Source organism: Pleuronectes platessa, unplaced genomic scaffold, assembly GCF_947347685.1.
Source record: "Pleuronectes platessa unplaced genomic scaffold, fPlePla1.1 scaffold_277, whole genome shotgun sequence".
Lineage (NCBI taxonomy): Eukaryota > Metazoa > Chordata > Actinopteri > Pleuronectiformes > Pleuronectidae > Pleuronectes > Pleuronectes platessa.
In genome coordinates this window covers 16786-32500 of record NW_026519105.1, presented here as the reverse complement: position 1 = coordinate 32500, position 15715 = coordinate 16786, and the positions used below count along the sequence as shown (strand labels likewise).

Genomic DNA, 15715 nt, shown 5'->3' with positions numbered 1-15715 from the left:
ACACACCAGGCGGCCGTCAGGTGCTCTGGTTAGTATGAAGAGATTATTTTGGCGGCTGCCGGCAGCGAGGCTAACTGAGGCAGATTCCTGGAGGCAGCGAGCGGCAGCGGCGGCGCCGAGCGGCAGATCGGCTCTGACACTCGAAAGCAGCTGCCAAATTGAAACCATTTATCAAAATCTGACATCGGAGATCCAGTCACCAAAAAAGCAGTTTATTTGTAAATTGATACTAATAGTGAGCGTACATTGTCTGGCCTGTTTGATGCTCTGATCTGCAGAGTGGAGCGTCGCCCGCTTACATATTTATTTATTCAAAGGAAAACTCAATAAGACTTTCTCTCTTTGGACGAGAGGGAATCAGAGCGAGCTGTGGGCGAGCTGACAGGACGCTGTGTCCACGACGAGGATCATGTGACCGAGCAGTGACGGGTTAACTCCGCCTGTCACTTCCTTTTTGTTTTCACCTGCAGAGGACGGGGGGGGGGGGAGAGAGAGAGAGCGAGAGAGAGAGAGAGAGAGAGAGAGAGAGAGAGAGAGAGAGAGAGAGAGAGAGAGAGCGCTCTAGGAACCTGAAACATGTGGAAACATCAGGAGAAGAAACTAAACACAGATTTTATGAGAGAAACTGGAAGAGATGCATCCAAGGCATGTGTAGCCTAGCTTAGCACCAAGACTTGAAGCGGGGGGAAACTGTTAGCCTAGCTTAGCACAAAGAGGATGAAACCTTTTTGGTGTTGATAGATTCTGTTATAATGTTTATTAATGGATCATAAAGTGTCAACAAACAGGAAGTCCGTCCCCTCGTGGTCCCGCCTCGGCCCGGTGCCCTGAGCCGTGAGCCGGGTGTCAAATCGGTTCGGTGGTTGCGTGTGCGTCTTCAGCTCTGATCATTGACCCCCATCCGGACTCGGGGGGGGCGTCCGAGCGTTCAGGGATTATTAATTCCAGCCCACTTCATGAATGAGGAGATTTCCTGCTCTCATTGAGAATAATGAGCAATATTCAATTCATGAGCTGAATTTCAATCCGTCTCCCTGAATGGAATTAACCCCACGCCATGTCCCACATCATTAGAAGACCTCTCCGCCTGATAATCGCTAATCTGGAGATCCTCCTCCTCCTCCTCCTCCTCCTCCTCCTCCTCCTCCTCCTCCTCCTCCCCCTGCTCGTACCGGTCCATCCATATTTTATAGAGACCAGCGGGCAGCGGCTGTATCTGCAGCTCGAGGTGATTTATCATTGTTAAGGCCGCTGTCTGAGGGCTTCTCCTCCAGGGTCACGCTGATCCCTGTTTGCCCCACACCTCCTCCACCAGGAGCCCCCCCCTAATGAAGCCCCTAGAACCCAATGGAAGAAAAGAAGAGAGAAGAAAAATATGTCAAGAGACGCAAGGCGGGCACGAGGGCCACGAGGAGGACGCCTCCTAGTGGACGAGGGCCACGAGGAGGACTCCTCCTAGTGGACGAGGGCTCCGATCCAAACTTGATGCTGACCTGATCCGAGAGTTCGACTCGTTAAGTTAGAGACTTTAACGAGGTCAATTCAGAAATGTGTGTCCTTGTGTCATCTTAGGTTCAGGAGCCATCTTGTTCCAGGTAGTCAACCCCCCCCCCCCCCAGTAGATGTGTGTCGTGACCCTTCAAATACGTCCACTGACGGAGACGTGTCGTCTCTCCGCCAATCGTTAACCTGATGCACTGAAAGCCCTGAGCATCAGGTTATCCAATCAGCTGCGTCCATTTCTACTCCCCCCCCCCTTCATCTCTGACTCCATCCATCTCCTCACATCTGAAGGGAAACACCCAGAGCCCCCCCCCCCCCTCAGAGGGTCAGTGATAAGAGATGATGATGATGACCGGGAGTCAGTGCATCACCGTATCGACCGCGGCCTTTCAGCGCCGCTAAAGTGCTCGCTGCTCGGAGTGCACCCGCCCTGACAGGAATCCAATGTCTGTGTGTGTGTCTGTGTGTGTGTGTGTGTGTGTGTGTGTGTGTGTGTCTGTGTGTGTGAAGTAGTGTGAGGGTGTGTCTGTGTGTCTGTGTGTGTGGGTGTGCTTGAGGGTGTGTGTGTGTGGGGGGGGTGTGTTTGAATGTGTGTGTGTCTTAAATTTGTTCACTTCCTGTCTGTCACAGGAAGTCGTCAGTGTCACTGTGACTCATCAAACTGTCGTTTCCATATATTTGTTGGTTTTACAGAGACGTGATTTGAGAGACAGAACTACATCACAACAGACACACACTCACACACACACACTCACACACATATACCATTTCATTTGTAATCATTTCCTTCATCAGTGACTTTTCATCATTAAACTGGTCACTGAGTATTTTTAGAGAAGTTCAATTAATGAAAACACTTTATTTCCATGTGCAATAATAAATATTCAAATAAATTCATTGAATTATAAACGTTATAAACTTATTTATTTTCATATAAATGGTTCAATCCACAATTCTGTGGACGTAGACTGAACATCCGACCCTCACACACACACACACACACACACACACACAGACTCACACACACACTCTGAGCAGCAGCTCTCCAGCAGCGAGGCCTCGGAGGCATCATTAACTTGAGAAGGCTGTTGTGTCTGTCAGGACCTAATGAAAATAGAAGGAGGACACACACACTAACACCCAATACGCACAACGTGCACAAACACACAACACAAAACAGCTTTAGTCTTTTGTGACTAGGGAAGTATTTTTCAGGTGTGTGTATTTGTGCACATTTTTGTGTTTATGTAAGTGTGTATGTTGTAGTAGTGTTTGAATGTGTGTGTGTGTGTGTGAGAGGGAGGGAGTGAGTGAGTGAGTGAGTGTGTGTGTGTGTGTGTGTGTGTGTGTGTGTGTGTGTGTGTGTGTGTGTGTGTGTGTGTGTGTGTGTGTGATGGGCAGCTGCTGCCTCGTGAAGTCTCACTGCTGCAGCCGAGTGAAGGAGACATTAACTAACTTCTGTTTTCTAATGGAGATTAATGAAGCCAGAGGAGGAGCTCACACACACACACACACACACACACGCACACACACACACACACACACACACACACATATAGACACACATGCACAGACTCACGCACACACACACACACACAGTCACACACACACAAACTAACAGACTCACGCACACACACACACACTAACAGACTCACACACACTCACACACACTGAGACTCATCCTTTCACCTGTGACGGGAGATTCTTAGATTTTTTTTGTGATAGAAACGACTGAAATAAAAGAAGATAAGAAAAAGAGAAAGAGAAGAGGAGAAGATGAATGTAAAATAATCTTCACACACACACACACACACACACACACACACACACACACACAGTGTTGGCTGGAGCAGGCTGACAGATTGTCCTACAATAGAGAGGGAAGCTACTGGGGGTTTGATTGACAGGAGGCCATTCATTCATTACACACCCACACACACTAACACACACACACACACACACACACACATCATGGGAACGTGGGACCTCTCACAGTGAACTACAGTCACTTCCTGCTTGTGAGTGGTTCACATCATGTTGTGTAAGCGTGTGTAAAGCATGATGCTCGGCTGCAGCACATGTTGCTGACGTGCACTAAACATGAACATGTGCACAAGTCAATGTTTCATTCACTGACATGTTCTGCTGCAAACTGAGTGTGTGTGTGAGTGTGTGTGTGTGTGTGTGTGTGTGTGTGTGTGAGTGTGAGTGTGAGAGAGTGTGTGTGTGTGTGTGTGTGTGTGTGTGTGTGTGTGTGTGTGTGTGTGTGTGTGTGTGTGTGTGTGACAGCTGACTCTGATGATCATGTCTCAGTCACTTCATCAATCTTCATCGTTTGTTTCACTTTTCTTTTTAAACCGAATGTTTAAGTTCAATAACTGGAAGGTTCACAGAGTCGGAGCTTTCTACCACATGTCCCAGTCTTCATCTTCCCTTCTTCATCTTCATCATCATCATCCTCATCATCATTTTAGTTTAAACGTCACAGTGTCCTTTGTCTCTCTCTCTGTGTGCCTGTGTCTCTGAGTGTCTCTCGTCCTCCTCTGTGCTGTAATACCCCAGGGAGCTCCAGCAGAGGCCTCCACCTCCCCACTGCTGCTCCTCCGAGACTCCTCCTCTTCATCATCTTCCTCTTCATCCTCCTCTATCAGATGATCACACTCTTTTCCTTCTGTAAATGTACTTCTTCTCTTTCATTGTTCTTCCTTCCCTTTTGTTTCTGTTATTTCTTTCTTCCCTTTTCTCATTTCCTTTCTCTTTGTCTCATTTTCATTCCTTCTTTTCTTTTTTCACTTCTATTTAATTTTGACCTGTTCTTTGCTTCCCTTTGTTTTTTCCTTTTTCTTTTCATTATTGTTGTTCTTTAAATGTCTTCTTTTACAATTTGTGTGTGTGTGTGTTCATGTGTGTGTGTGTGTTCGTGTGTGTGTGTGTGTGTGTGTGTGTGATTGTCTATTCATAAGTCTTGTTATTGTTATTAACAGCCGTCGCTGTGGCAACCCACTAGCATTTCCTGTCCCATGGGCTGATGGGAAAACAGCCCCGGGGCGAGAGAGAGGGGAGAGAGAGAGAGAGAGAGAGAGAGAGTCTGTCCTGACTTGTTTCAGTTTTCTGTCGGCCGCTCTGATTGGTCGGTGTCGCAGTAGATGAGAATGTTTCTTTGAAAATGAGCTGATGATGGTGTGTGTGTGTGTGTGTGTGTGTGTGTGTGTGTGTGTCTGTGTGTGTTGCAGGAGGTGCTGTTGAAGCGAGCAGCTGACCTGGTGGAGGCGCTGTACGGGATGCCACACAACAACCAGGTGAGTCGACAACGTTCACACTCAACACACGTTGAGTCAGAGGAGCTAAGTGAAGTGACCTCCTCCATTTCCCAGCTCATGTGGGGGGGGGGGGGGGGGCTGTTAATGTAAACAGAGGAGGACATGCTCACTGACTCCTCCTCCATTCTTCACTGTCCCCCCCCCCCCCCCCCCCCTGCAGGAGATCATCCTGAAGCGAGCGGCCGACCTCACGGAGGCGCTCTACAGCGTCCCCCGCAGCCACAACCAGCTGCCCTCTCTCACCGGCTCGGCCGCCCACTCAGGGATGATGGGCGTGAACTCGTTCAGCAGCCAGCTCGCCGTCAACATCTCCGAGGCCTCGCAGGCCGACCAGGGTGAGGGTTCCACGCCGCCTCACCACACGTGAGCTCTCTCAGGGAGGGGAGGTTCAGAAGAAACAGAACTTTACTAGAGCTTGAAAACAACCGGTCCAACAGAGTCCGGTTTAGTCGAGTTTATTAGAGACCAGTAGAGACCAGTAGAGACCAGTGCAGTTGTTTTCCACTCATGCGATCAGGCCTCTGGTTTCCTGATCGGAGACTTTGGTTGGGACTATTTTTAATCCACATCTGGTGTGTGTGTGGGGGGGGGGTGGGGGGTGGGGGTGGGTGTGTGTGTGTGGGGGGGGGGGGGTGTGTGTGTGGGGGGGGGTGTCTGTCAGGCGTTCATCCTCAGCTGATCCTGTCACAGTTGCTCAGTAAAGTAAAAGCTTGTGAACGATCGTTGACAGGAAACAGATAGAGCTGCTTTCTCTTCCCGAACACCCCCAACCACCTACACACACACACACACTAACAACCACCTACACACACACACACACAACCACACACACAACCACACGCACAACCTCCGTCTGCTTTTCCCATCGGCCCGGTGGCGAACACCTTTCAGGAATCTATGAGGTCATGGGAAACGAGGCTGAACATTCATAACTGTGGTTTATGATCGTTGAGTTCTCCGGTCGGGAACATTACACCGAGGATCCGTCATGAAGTCTGAAACGACTCTTTGTGCAATTACCCAGCGTGATTAAAGCATTAATAAAAACATCAGCCCGCGAGATCAGGCCTTATCAGACGGAGCAGCAGGGAATTCAGAGCAACTGGACCTGATGGACCTGATGGACCTGAAGGACCTGAAGGACCTGATGGACCTGATGGACCTGCTGGACCTGAAGGACCTGATGGACCTGAAGGACCTGATGGACCTGATGGACCTGCTGGACCTGATGGACCTGATGGACCTGATGGACCTGATGGACCTGATGGACCTGATGGACCTGAAGGACCTGATGGACCTGATGGACCTGATGGACCTGATGGACCTGATGGACCTGATGGTGTCCTCCTGTGAGCCGTCGTTGTTTCTCTGCTTCACACTGACGATGAGGACTTCAAACTGCTGCTTGAAGAATCCATCAGAGCAGAGTTCTGCAGCGCTGGTTGAAGCCTGACAAAATGTTTAACCAGCATGCATCACTCCATGTCACCTGGCCTAAGACCCGGGGTCATGTGACGCTGCAGCTCTGACACTGAGCTGTCACTCGGTTCATCTCAGATCGGCCTCGCTCACAAACACGTGTTTCCATTTGAGTCTCCAGCGAGGTCGAAGGAAGTGATCTGCATCCGATCTGCTTCCCACGCTGCTGTGGACGAGGACGGGGACGGGCGGGGACGAGGACGGGCGGGGACACTCCAGAACAAACAGGCCTGAATACTGTGAGCGTTTGTGAAGAGATTCTTGAGTTCACGAGAACAATCTGAGCCTTCAGCCGCTCTGCACCGCTCCCTGCTCTGTTCTCCTCAACATGTGTTTCCCATCGCCGCCTCTCCTCGCCCTCGTCCCCGGGCAGCGCTCCATCAGCCGCTCCTGCTGGGAATTGCGTTGGCCCAAACCAGGAAGTGGGGGGAGAGTGGGGAAGAGTGGGGGAGGGGGGGGGGGGGGGGTCGGGGTGTGTGATATGCTACTCTGCACTGTGTTGCTCAGAGGGGCGGGGCCGTGGTCGGTGGGAACCCGAGAGCCTCGTGAGGAATGGAACGGCCGGGACGAGAGGTTCAGTTGACAGGGGGGGGGGGGGGGGGTAGACTCCGCCCACAGGGAGGTGAGCAGCCAGTAACAGCAGAGCGACAGGTGTGGTGATGTCATATAATAATAATAATAATAACTGACTTCCTGATGTGTTCACACTGATGTGTCTCCTCCTCCTCTCAGGTTACTCCCGTAACTCCAACAGCGTCTCTCCTCGCGGCTACGTGCCGAGCGCCGCGCCCCCAGCAGTCCAACTACAACTCCATCACCTCCACCATGAACGGGTACGGAGCGGGGATGACCAACCTGGGCGTCCCGGGGTCCCCCAGCTTCCTCAACGGCTCCAGCGCCAACTCTGCTTACGCAAGTGAGTACCTTCAAAATAAAAGAATCACCTCATGACCTCCCTCACCTGAGCGGCAGCGAGTAGAACGAGCAGCTGAAATCTGAAGTCAGGGTCCGAACCGACAGAACCAGGTTCAGTTAGATCCAGACCCAGAACTCCTCTTCTGTCTGAGGAACCTTTCCCGGTGGAGGTGGAAGTGAGTTTGGGTCAAAGGCTGAAAGAACTGAGCTGAGACGAGTGAAGGTTTCTCTTAAACAAAGATTCAAACTGAGCTGGTTCCAGTTCTTCTTCGTCTGCACCTTCGTCTTCACTGACGAGTTTCCACTGAAGCAGATTAACGTGGTTTAAAATCCAAAGTCAATCAAAGACTTGAAAAAGAAGAAAGAATGTTCATTTGGCTGAAAGCTTTTTAAAGTTAGTTTGTGAATATTGATGCTTTAAAGAATCTGACTGAGACGAGAGCTTCTGACAGTTTGTCAGATTTATTAAAACAATCTTTGAAATCCTTTCACATGTTTTATTGGTTCATTAATGTCAGGCCAGTAGAAGCTTGTGAGAGTTGAGACGTTCCTGGTAAATCTCACTAGAGAAGCAGCTTCCTGTTGAAGAAGAGGAAGTGACTCACAGCAGCAGAACAGAAGCTGATTGGAGCGTTGGACTCGGCGCTGCTCAGGTGTGTTTCTGTCTCAAAGCGTCTCAGTGAGACACGTTAGCTCCAAACCGTCCTCCTGCCAGGGGATGCTGTCGAGACTCAGTTTCCCACCGCCGAGGGTGTGTGTGTGTGTGTGTGTGTGTGTGTGTGTGTGTGTGTGTGGACTGAACACACCATGCATTGTTCACCCCCCCCCCCCCCTGCTCACTGTCCCCCTGTCCATCCCCCCCTCCTCCTCCTCTTCTATAAACTCACTAACATGCTTCACATCAGCTGAACAGCAGGAGGAAGATTCATCCTCAAACCTCCATCATCTCAGATTCACTCATTCAACCTGGAGACGCTCTTAAAGGGACAGTTCAACGTCTTCAGCTTCTGATCCTCAGTGACACGTTCACTTCCTGTTCAGAGTTTCAAAGCTCCGCCCACACTTCACTGGGTCGTGTGCACGTCATGGTTCTGATCCGGAGCTGAAACATCTGGAGTTCGACTTATTATCACACGAGTTGTTAATTACAAATTACATGATTTATTATCTGATCATCTTTAATCTGCAGCTTCCAGTCACATGATCATGGAAAATAAATATGGATCAATTCCTTGACCACCGGGAGAAACACTGAAGATCATGTGACAGGAAGCTGAAGATCATGTGACAGGAAGCTGCAGCTTGAACCTTCACTCAGATGATCTTCAGACATTTTGTTGTTTCATCAGATTCAAACACATAAATTCAGCTGAACAAAATAATGATTCACTTCATTTGTTAAACAGCTGAAGATCCAGAAACTTAAATAATCACAAAACTTTGAACATTTATTTTCTCTGAAAAGTTGAAGATTAGTTCCCGACACGACCTCCGACCTGAAACTGAAGATGACAGCTCTCGTTTTAAGCTAAGCTAAGCTAAGCTAAGCTAAGCTAAGCTAAGCTAAACACGCTTCTAGCTGGAAAGTAAATGACGACAAACCTGAACTCATGTGAACGAGTCGCACACATGTTGAACTGCTCCTTTAATCAGAACTAGTAAAGACACACACACTTATACACAGACACACACACTCATGCACTCACTCACACACAGACACACACACTCGTACACTCATACACTGACACACACACTCATACACTCATGCACTCACACACAGACACACACACTCATGCACTCACACACAGACACACACACTCGTACACTCATACACTGACACACACACTCATAAACACTGACACACACACACTCATACACACTCTCACACACACGTGTGCAGTTTGTGTGGATGAAGATTCTCATGTTGGTTTTTGTTTTATTGAAGTTATGGATCAACTTTGTCAGATGTTCAGCTGTTTGTGCTCCGAGCTTCTTCCTCCCGACCTCGGCCCATGAGCCAGGGACACATTCCTCCTCCTCATCCTCCTCTTTCTCCTGCTCATCCTCCTCTTCATCATCGTCCTCCTGCACGACCCACCTCCTTCCTGCTGCTCACTCACCCCCTCCCCCCCTCCGTCCGTCTGCTCGTTACGTCCTCTGTAGGTTTGCCCCCCCACACACGTCTTCCTCACCTCCTCCTCTTCCTCTTCTTCCTCTGCTCCCATAGGCCCTTATTCATTCTCTCCTGTCCATATGGTTTCTGCAGTCAAACAGAAGAGCGCCTTCGCCCCTGTCGTGCGGCCACAGACCTCCCCGCCCCCCACCTGCACCACCACCAATGGCAGCAACCTCCAGGGTGAGCATCCCCCCCCACCCCCTCCCACCTGTCAGCACCCGTCCTCGTCCTCGTCCGCGGACGTCCGGTGTAAACATGACGGTTTCAAACCTCCGGTTCAAAGTTGATCCATAACTTCTGATTTCCCTTCATCTCCAACTCGTTCAGCTTCAACTCTTCATTTCTCATTCTGTCTCTAAACATGTTGTTTCTTTGTATTAAACTTTAAATGTTCAGATTAAAGGTTTAGATTCAGATTGTGTTTTCGTGCCGTGGGTTTGATTCCGTGTCTCTGTGTTTCAGCCATGGCCGGTCTCATCGTCCCGCCCATGTGAGGACGACACTCTGACTCCTCCCCTCCCAACCCAGCGCTGATGGCCCCGCCCACCTGAAACACCACCACTAACAGCGAGAAATCCTTCCCATCATCCCTCACTCCGACCCCCCCGCCCCCCCCCCCCCCGACCACACGAAGAAAACCATAGCCCCGAATCGTCACCACGGCAACAACAGCATCAAACCCGTTCTGCTCTCTGATGACGGACGTACAGGCCACGCCCCCTCAGGGGAGGGTTGGGGAATATGAACTGTGGGCGAGCGGGGGCGGGGCCTGCAGTATCATTTAACAGGTTAGTTTGAGTCGTGGGCGGAGTTTAACCACTGTGAGACAGGAAGGAGGCGTGTCCACCGGGAGCTTCACATTTAAAGGGCCATTCCACAGTTTCTATATTTGAAATCTTTTATTTTCAGACACACTGAACATGAGTTTTTAAATTTCAATCTGAAACCAGAACGTGGTCTGATCCAGACTCTTTCAAACCGACTCAAACATTTAACCTGATCTGTTTAATTTCATCTGGAAACAAAGAAACGCACCAAAGAACAGAAAATATAAAACCAGTCGGAAACAAATGTTCTTCAACTGAAGATGAACGATTCACATAATTCACATGATATCTCTTCATCGCTGAGCCGAGTCCAGAAACCAGGAGCAAACGTTTTCCTTTTCAAATCTGGAAAATAAAAACCGTCAGACGGTTTCCAGAAATTAATCTGAGATCCTGAACGTTTTCCCACAAACCCAAAAGTTTTCATGTTTTTGTTTCATCCTCTGAAAAGAAGGAAACTTTTCTAAGATAAAGAAAGAATGAAGTTTTCTCTCATTCTCACGTTTACTTTCGACGTCTCTGGTTTTGAATCCGTGCGTCGGTTCGAATCCGTCGAGTCGTGGAACCAGAAAAGATTCAACACTTTTATTCACATTAAAGTTTCAGGTTTTCTTCTTATTCCTGATTGTGCTTATTTTCTATGTATTTATAAAGTTCCTTTGTGATTTAGGCCTGAACGATAGTCTCAGATATATATGTAAACACATTTGATGTCTTAATACCTTTTAGATATTGTAAAAAAAGTGAACAAGTGAGAGGAATTAACCTTTTGTAAAAACAAAAAATACGTCATGACGTGGTCTCCCTGTTTTGGAAACAGGACGTAAAAAAAAACGCTTTCATCACTTTTGTATAAAAATGCTTTTCCGATACGATATTTAACTTTTTGTAAACAGCATCATTTGTGTTTCCCCTGGTTCTTCTTGTCCTTTGTGTATTATTGTGAAATGTATAATCATGGTTATTTCTTAATGCACTATTTTCGTTGGGGCACTTAATAAGAGCAATGCATCCGAGCAAAAAATTTAAAAAGCTAAACGTTTTTTTTAAAGAAGAAGAAGAAGGATAGAACGATATGCACCGAGATGTTTTTTTTTTTCTGGCAGAAATCCTCGTCATGTGAACGTTTATATTTCAGAAGCTTCATGAAGCTTCATAATATTCCAACACTTTTACTTTAGATGTTTAGAAGACGATAATATTTTATCCATTAATATGAAACTCAAACCTGCTCGTCGTGTTTTTAAAACCAGGCGAGATTTTAAACCGAGTCACTGATCTCAAGGAACCTTCCATCGATGTTGTTGTTGATGGTGCTGTTTTCATCGTTGCACACAATCCAGATCATTTAATTATGCAACTGTTTCCTGTTCCGTAACGCCAGCTGGTCGTCCACCAGGGGGACTTCCTGTTTGATGCCTTACGATCGACCACGAGTCTCCGCCGCCGTCTTCGTCCTTTAGCTCTGCAGCGTTGAACCAGTACGTTCCACTGGTCCACTGGTCCACTGGTCCACTGGTCCACTCGTCTCCAGTCAAACTGGGAGAGCTTTTATTTCCTGCACCAAATATTCATCCTCAGGTTCCACCGACAAAATAAAAGACTAGGTTCAAGTGTCAGACGCAGGTTTGACTGAAGAATCACTTCAGTTTGACGTAATCATGCTTCAGCATCATCACCAGACATGACATAAAACAGTTATATTTAAATGATGTGTATATACATAATTATCACAGCGTCAGTGTCAAATCATAAGAAAGATTCTCAAACTTATTTTAACAAATCCAAATTCCGTTTGTAAAAATTACCCAAATTCAGAAATCACAACAGAAGATACATGTTTTATTTTAAATGAAAAGATTTAAATCTGGACTTATTCATTCACAGCATCGTAAATATAGATTTCATAATGACAATAAAATCAAACCTGATCTTTATGATATTTACAATTAATCCACTTCAGTCGTTCATGTTGTTGTAGAAATAGTTTTTTTTTTCAAACTGTAAAGAAAGAATCAAGAATCATCAGTTTTTCCGTCATAAGAAACTTCGACTCTGAAGTTTGAGCTGAATCAACTCTGACTTTATGCAAATTCAGCCGGACGGAGACGTTCAGTCCAGAGCAGCGACGCGTCCGTCCCTCATCTCCGTCCCTCGTGTCCGTCCCTCATCTCCGTCCCTCATCTCCGTCCCTCGTGTCCGTCCCTCATCTCCGTCCCTCGTGTCCGTCCCTCGATGGTCACATGGTTCTCGTCTCAGTCGTAGAAAGTTTCTTCTCTCCTGCTTTTCAAAGTTACTTATGTTTGACTCCAATGTGAACGAGGGCAGAGGAACTGCATCTTTGTGAAATATGAAATATATCATCAAAGTATATTAAAGCACAATGTTTAATTAATGTCTTTAGAATACAGACAGGGGGCGACAGCTCCACCTTCTTTCCTTTCTGTCTCTGGCCATGCTGTAAATAGATGCATGTTCTTTTGTTGGTATTTTCCTGTGATCCAGTGCTTTTTGTACAGAAACAGTCTAATAAAGATTAAATTTGGCTTGAACCTGTTGAGCCTGTCATCAATTCCCCGCGGGGGGGGGGGGGGGGGGGGGGGGGGGGGTAAAGGGACCGTATACTGGTCCACGTCCCATCTGCTAACAAGGAGGAGGTCTATCCCCGATACTGCACCCAGACACCAGGGGGCGATCCAGATGAAGTTTAATCATGACTTATAAGAACCAATCAGGACGAGAACTCGGATGATTGACAGGTGTCAGTCAGAACAGGACAAACATGTAATCATGTTTAATTTAGCTTTATTTTTTAAACCTGCTGAGATTTTATTCTGACTTCCTGTCTGGATTAAGTTCAAACAAAACGAGCTGAGACAGTTCATGGAAACAATTTATAAAAAGAATTATAATATAAAATAAATATATTTATATAAAAGAAGTTTAAATATACAAATATATTATATATAAATAAAGAAAATAGTGTAACATCAAACCGGATCAGATCCCAGTGTGAACATCTGTTAACATCAAACCGGATCAGATCCCAGTGTGAACCTCTGTTAACATCAAACCGGATCAGATCCCAGTGTGAACATCTGTAAACATCAAACCGGATCAGATCCCAGTGTGAACCTCTGTTAACATCAAACTGGATCAGATCCCAGTGTGAACATCTGTAAACATCAAACTGGATCAGATCCCAGTGTGAACCTCTGTTAACATCAAACCGGATCAGATCCCAGTGTGAACATCTGTAAACATCAAACTGGATCAGATCCCAGTGTGAACATCTGTTAACATCAAACCGGATCAGATCCCAGTGTGAACGTCTGTTAACATCAAACCAGATCAGATCCCAGTGTGAACCTCTGTTAACATCAAACCGGATCAGATCCCAGTGTGAACGTCTGTTAACATCAAACCGGATCAGATCCCAGTGTGAACATCTGTTAACATCAAACCGGATCAGATCCCAGTGTGAACATCTGTAAACATCAAACCAGATCAGATCCCAGTGTGAACCTCTGTTAACATCAAACCGGATCAGATCCCAGTGTGAACGTCTGTTAACATCAAACCGGATCAGATCCCAGTGTGAACCTCTGTTAACATCAAACCAGATCAGATCCCAGTGTGAACCTCTGTTAACATCAAACCGGATCAGATCCCAGTGTGAACATCTGTAAACATCAAACCAGATCAGATCCCAGTGTGAACATTTGTAAACATCTGGTGTGAATCTGGTTCGGATCAACGCGCTGTACGGTCGTCATGACTAATGTTCACAGTTCAAAGAGAAATAAACATTTACTTCTTCTTTCTATTTAGAATCTTTAGGATATTTTTATTTAAAACCACATTTTTGAATTGTTTCAGTTCTTTTATAATTTATTTTATTTCATTGATTTAAGAAGATTAGAGAGTTTCTACAGGAAATGACATCACAAGAAGTAAAAATACTAAAACAATAAATAAAAACACGTCACTGACGACGTTTTAACATTTAAAACTTAAACCTGAGCATTTTAATCATATTTCATAATGTAATTATTTATTCAGACTCTTTCACTTGTTTCATCTGCATTTTAAATTGTATTATAAAAAAGAATGAAATTTCAAAATTGTGATATCATATTTTTTATAGTTTCCGAGGTGGGAACTAAAAACATTCCATCGTCTTTAAAACTTTTCTTCTTCTGCATGTTTCAACAGCAGCAACTGAAACAGCGCCACCTGCTGCTCATCAGAGGAGGAGCACACACACACGTGTATATATCTACAGTTTATATATGTACACATCATGCTTATGACATTCATCTATACCTTTACATAGATGAATGACTTATACATTTGTATACATATGACTTTGCTGGACGTGATTGGACGTCAGACTTGGCCGACGACGCCTCCTTGTCCTCAGGAGGCGGGGCCTCTTTACACCTGCTCCCTCCTCGTCTGTCTCCGTTCGTCCTCAGGATGTTTGTCTTGGCTTCGCTCGACTCGCTGACTTAATCCTTCGCTGCTATTGTTAAACATTTCTGCAGCAAAAACATAATGAAAACCAAATGTGTCGGAGCAGCTTCGGGTTTCAGGCTTTAACTACGTTACGTTTCCAGCACGTCGAGGCCAAATAACTCACTTATGTTTCCCTTGTAACTTTACGCCAAACATGAGATCTTTGCTTTGTCAAAGCTGGTGAGTATCAAACCAACTGTATCAATAGGAAAACAGTTTTAATAAGCATTCCCTGCAGGCGGGGGCCGAGGAACACCTCTCACCTGGAAGCTATTAGAGCCGACAGGAAATGGAGGCAGAGATCGAGTGCTTCCCAATAATGTGCGTCCCCCCGGAGAGAGCAAATATGTAGATTCATCATAAAACATCTCGCAGAGAACCAGAGGAGAGACAGCTGGGCACCTCCAACATCACATCACACCAGCATCTGTGGACGAGCGGATCACGTTTCATCGCTCATGTCACAGCATCGAACCGTAAACACAGACTCCAGATGGAGCCTATGGAAGATCGGCCCTGCCAAACAAACACACGGAATAAATAATTATGTGAAACTAATGCAACGTGTCCAAGTTAAAACATGTTGATTTAGTGCGTCGTCATTTTAACCTAGAACGTCTTAATACTGACGGATCGTACTCTGAGAATCTTTTATTTTGATATCATTTCTGTTCTGGCACCAATGTGCTTCCATACTTCTTATTATCCCTTTGACGGACAGATTTATTCTTCACGTCATCGTCCATTAAATCTACGAATCTTCTCGTCTCCATTGAAATTCCTGAAGCGCTGCGCTCGTCCTCAGGACGTCTCAGAGGCCGAAATCAGTGTTAATAAATCAACCCCCGGCCGGCGAGCTCGCCGCCGCTCCCCCGGCTGCTTGCTAAACAAATGGATTCAGCATGTTTAATGAGGGCGGGGGGGCGGAGGTAACTAATACCTTTAATGATCTCAGCAGACCAAACTCCTGGCTCCCG

The 15715-nt window shown here is 46.5% G+C and overlaps 1 pseudogene; it reads left to right on the top strand.

Moving 5' to 3' along the window:
* LOC128436401 (transcription factor COE3-like) overlaps nt 1–9887 on the top strand; it is an 11168-nt pseudogene extending 1281 nt beyond the window's left edge.
* Nucleotides 9888–15715: the final 5828 nt, after the last annotated feature.